General features: G+C 41.1%; 1 pseudogene; it reads left to right on the top strand.

Moving 5' to 3' along the window:
• The first annotated feature begins 1852 nt into the window (after positions 1 to 1852).
• Positions 1853 to 4594, top strand: LOC130681002 (lysM and putative peptidoglycan-binding domain-containing protein 2-like; annotated as a pseudogene).
• The last annotated feature ends 894 nt before the right edge of the window (positions 4595 to 5488 follow it).

Genomic DNA, 5488 nt, shown 5'->3' with positions numbered 1-5488 from the left:
TGGAAAGCAAAACTATAAAGCTTTAATAAAATATTATATGAGAATATCTTCATCACTGTAATATAGGAAAGAATTTCTTGGGCAAAAAATAAAGGAAAAGATGATAATTTGGTTCTATTAAAGACTTCTGATCATCTACAGAAAAGACTATACAAGTAAACAGAAGAGCTGGGTAATGAGATATGTGCAATACATAAAACTGACAAGAGATTTTTGAATTTCTACAAGTCTATCTGTCCGTCACACACACATGCATGTGCACATACATATACACACACACACTCAGATAGTCTAATAGGAAAAAGGAGAAAACATTCTTGAGCAAATAATTCATGGAAGGCAAACACCAAGTAGATAATATAAGAAAAGGTATTTAACCATATAAATAATCAGAGGATTGCAAATAAAAATTGTAGAATGAATTACACATCGATCAGGTTGTCAACATTTAATGTCTGACAGTATCATCAATAATGTGGAACAGTTTATATGGTCCCATTTATATGAAATGTCCAGAGAAGGGAAATATGTAGAGAGAGAAAACAGATTAGTGGTTGAATGAGCCTTGACATGGGGTTGGAAAATGACTGAAAATGGCCATGAGGGATATTCTTTGGGTGATGGGAATGTTATAGAATTCTATTCTGGTGATGGTTGCACAATTCTTATAAATTTCCTAAACTATTGATTTTTTCTTTTTTTAAACTTGAAGAGTGGATTTTATGTTACGTAAACTAACAGAAGCTGTTTTAATTTTTTAAAAAATAATGTGGAGTAGCAGAAACTGACATGCAATGCTGATGAGATTGCAAATGAATAACCATGTTGGAAAAACAGCACAATCTATTAAAGTCAAGGATATCAATATCTTTGACCTGGCATCACCAGTAATAGGATATAAACTAGAAATTATTTTGCCTATTTGCAAAAGTATATCAGAATGAGAAGTGTCAAAGAAATGTCTGTAACTACTTAATTGGAAACTACTAAATTAATTAGGATACATCAGTGTAAATAAAAAACTTTATCTGAACTCAGAGCATAATTTTGACATAAAATTTTATTATATGCTTATATGGTTCAAAACACCTAAAATAAAACTATTCTTTTTGGAGACACACACTTGTTCAGGTGTACGTAGGTGGAAAGTCTATAAACCTAACCAGTGATAAAGTTCTCACAAAATCAATAGCAATTACAAAGAGGGGAGAGAGAGAGGGTTAAAAGCACTAGAACAATGTGGGTAATTCAGGGGTATTGTTCATGTATTATTTCTTGAACATGTTACTTGGTTATACACATTTTACATTTTAATTATTAAATACTGAATATAACTGTACTTATTAAACTATATGGCTCATGAATTTTTCTATATTTGCTATTCACAAAAATAAATTATGAATGATATTTAGACATGGCAGGAGCTGATATGAAAAATCTTTACACTAAATATGTATTTAATATTTAAAATAACATATGTACATCTATGATTGTGAATATATATACATATATATGATTTCTAAGCTCAAACACCAAATACCATCACTTTTAAGGTGCTAGGTAACTCAATAAGTCAAAAAGATTAAAGGCGCTCAGAAAGCCGGCGCCCGCCGGGAAATCAATAAAGGAGGCAGAGCGAAGCCGTGGTGTTTGGCTGCGGTCAGGGCGGGGCTGTAACTAGGCTGTGCGCGGCGCAGGGTTCCCGCGCGGGCCTAGGGCGGCGGGGACGGGCCCCTCCTAAGCCCCCGGCCGCGGGCTGGAGCGCGCCCCGGCTCCCGCCTCTGGGGCCCTTCCCGGTCCCGGCGGGCAGGGAGGAGCGGCGGCGGGCGGCAGCAGCGGCCGGAGCTCTCTTCCTCCCGTTGCAGGTGAGTCCGGGGAGAGCGGCAGGCGGAGGCGGGGGCGCGCGCCATGCAGCTTCCCGCCGCGGCCTCCAGCCCGCCGCCCCCGCCGAACCGCCGTCCGCAGCCCCTGTGAGGAGGAGGAGGAGGAGGAGGAGGAGGAGGAGGAAAGGCGGCGGGGGCGCCGCCCCCTTGGCGAGCTCCGCGACCTGGCGGCCCCCGCAGGACCCATGGCGGACTCGCCCGCTCTGCCCCTGCGGGAAGGCGGCCCCCGCGCGCCCCGGCCCGGGGCCCCTTCGCCGCCGCCGCGCTCGCGCCCCGGCTCCGAGGCCGAGGAGGCCGAGCTGTCGCTGAGCCTGGCCCGCACCAAGACCCGCACGTACGGCAGCACGGCCAGCGTGCGGGCGCCGCTGGGCGCCGGCGTCATCGAGTGGCGTGTGGAGCACCGGGTCCGCGCACGCGACACGCTGCAGGGCATCGCGCTCAAGTACGGAGTCTCGCACCACCTAAGACTGTGACAGTGAAAGAAAAATCGCAACAGCAATTTTCAAGGACTGTAAAAAATCAAATCCTTGTCATATCCAAAACTTGAGGCATCTATTTTTATTCTGGTTTTTTTTTTTGGGAGGGCATCTCTCATATTTGTTGATCAGGTGGTTGTTGGCAACAGTAGGATTCTGTGTAGGGGACTCAATGCACAGTCATTGGTCCACCCCGGGCCTGGTTCTCGTCAGTCTCCGATCTTCTGAAGCATAACAAACATATTCTGTTTTTTTAACATTGAAACTTGGTGGCCTTTTATTGCAGTTGCAGTTAAGCATGCTAGAATGTGAACACACTGGACAGTTATCATTACCACAGTCATTGCAATTTGGTAATGGTGGAGTATCAAGGTTGAGATGGATTCAAGCTTCCTTGACAAGTGTGTGTACTGGATGTGATACAATGAAGGCTCCTTTATTTTATCATGATGCCCACTCATTCATGGAAGAACACCAACCTTTATAGAGACCTCTTCCTCATATTGAAAAATTTTAACTTTTTAACAAGATCTTTCAACACAAGGAGTCTAGTTCTAAACCTTGGAGGCAGACTGTTCAGAGGAATTACAGATTTTTGCATGATAGCATTGTAAGAATAGAAAAACAAGTTAATCAATCATAAACACCGAAATAAGGCGGAACCGCCCTGACAATTAAAGAATGGTCTTATCCTGCCTAACCCCAAGATGTATATCCGCCCTGACAATTGAAGAATGGTCTTATCCTGCCTAACCCCAGGATGCATATCTGCCCTAACAATTGAAGAATGGTCTTATCCTGCCTAACCCCAGGATGTATATCCGTCCTGACAATTGAAGAATGGTCTTATCCTGCCTAACCCCAGGATGCATATCTGCCCTAACAATTGAAGAATGGTCTTATCCTGCCTAACCCCAGGACGTATATCCAGTATATCCGCCCTGACAATTGAAGAATGGTCTTATCCTGCCTAACCCCAGGATGTATGTTTTGCAAGAATAATGTATAGCTGTGGGAAATTACTATGAGTTAAGTGCTTTGAAAATGCTATATAAACCCTTAGTTCTAAGTGCTCGGGGTCCTTGTTGAAACCCGCTGTGTCTGGCAGACGCTTGGACCCCAGCTAGCTGGAATAACAATAAACCTCTTGCTTGTTGCATCGATCCGCCATGGCCTCCGTCTCCTCACTGGGGGGAAAGCGCAGACCGGAATAAGGCCGTTGGGTCTTACAGCATCTCGGCTACTTTTGTCCTTGGCAAAATATAAATTTAAAAAATTTTTTATTGGATATTGGGAAATGTTGAGCAGAGGGCAGGTGGGAAAGCTACACAATTCTCCAGCTCTTCCTTGGACTGGATCATGAGTTTTCTTTGCTTTATGTGAGGTGAAATTTACAGAACATTAGACCCACCTATGTTCAGATGGAGCAGATTAAAAGGGCAAATAAATTGTTTACAAATGACTGTATATTTCTGAAGAAAACTTTGAACATCCCAGTTGTATCAGAGAAGCCTTTTGTTGTTTAATGGACTTAACTCAATGGATTCTCCAGAAAATGAAACTGTTGATAGCAGTTTTCCTCATGAAGAGGAGCCAGGAGCAGCTAAGGAAAGCCTCTCTCCTCCCAGTCCTCCAGAGGCCACTGTTCAGCCTGTACACCCTGAGGAAGTGTCAGCCAAAGATTTCCTGCAGGGACTAGACTTGCAGATTAAGTTGTCAACACAGGCAGCCAAGAAACTAAAAGAAGAAAGCAGAGATGAAGAAAGTCTCTATGCAACTTCCCTCTATCACAGTTAGATGACTGGGGGCATAATCTAGCCTGGATTAAGAGATGGTTGTAGCATAAAGAAACCAACAACTGGGGATTCCAAAGCATCCTTTTTGGATCCTCATAGTGCACCTCTTTAAGACACAATTAAGTAGGTCTGCCTCCTGCAGCGGCAGGAAGTGATTAGTTCCCTTTGGCTCTTACCATTTTAAGTCTTTATGATGGCATGAAAGCAGAATTGTATCCTAAGACTCATTACTTTTATAGGTGGTGTTATTTTTTAGACTAGCTTTTGTAAATACTAGTTGATGTAAAGCATCAAAGACTATATATGTATTCTAGCTAAAAACAATGTTTAGCGCCTGAGAAATCCTAATTGCGTGGACAACATGGTTGCTGTTTAAGTAATGCTGATTTTGCTATGTGTTTATACTTCAGTGCTATATATATATATATATATATTTCAATATGTATTATGTATTCTGTATTTATCTAATATAAAGAACCAAATTTTGACTGCTATTTTGTAAAAAATACAAAAGTCTGAATGAGAAAATAAAATGTTTTCATAAATAAATAAATAAAAGGCATCTGTATTGGAAAAGAGACCGAAAATGTTGCTTCCTACAAATACGATTTTCTACACAGAAATTCTAAGGAACTACCACCAAATTATTGTAATCAAAAGTTAATACTATTGGTGCATTTAACAGTTCATTTGAAAGAGAGCCATGTCTGCAAATCACAAAGAAATTTTATAAGGAAAGGATTACAATTATCTATCTCATCCTGTTAAGAAACAAATCTATGCATATCCTTTGTAGAGTATGTACTGTGTATCAGTCATCAGGATAAATATTGGAAGTTCAAAGTAAAAGGATGATCATGGTACTCATTCCTTGTGGAATTGTGTTTAAAACAGAATTGGTTAGCAAATTAACAGTGTTGGAGTTGAGAAATCAGAATTTGCTAGAGGGAGAGTAATCCCAGTTTACTGTTTTGCTGGCATAATTATAATAGCACCTCCTTGTACCCTCAGGTATGTCCAGATTTGGAAGATAAATTATATAGTCCTCATAATTATGGGAGCACCCTATTAGTCATATGTAAGTGGGATTTATATGCTAAATATATAACCTTAATTTAGAGTTTTCAAAAAAGATATCATTTAGGAAGTGGCATAATGCCTGGCTGGACCTGAGTTACAATTCAGATTCATTCAAGAGAAATTAGAATAGAGATGTGCATCGCACAGGCGCAACAATATATCAATACCCAGACAAAGTGGAGAATATACATTGGATAATTGTTAAAAAAAAAAAAAATCTGAATAACTGAAGCCCAGAGTACAGAGACTATGC

The sequence above is a fragment of the Manis pentadactyla genome, chromosome 15 (assembly GCF_030020395.1).
Source record: "Manis pentadactyla isolate mManPen7 chromosome 15, mManPen7.hap1, whole genome shotgun sequence".
NCBI lineage: Eukaryota > Metazoa > Chordata > Mammalia > Pholidota > Manidae > Manis > Manis pentadactyla.
The sequence above is the reverse complement of the archived record's forward strand: the minus strand, read 5'-3'. Positions and strand labels throughout refer to the sequence as shown.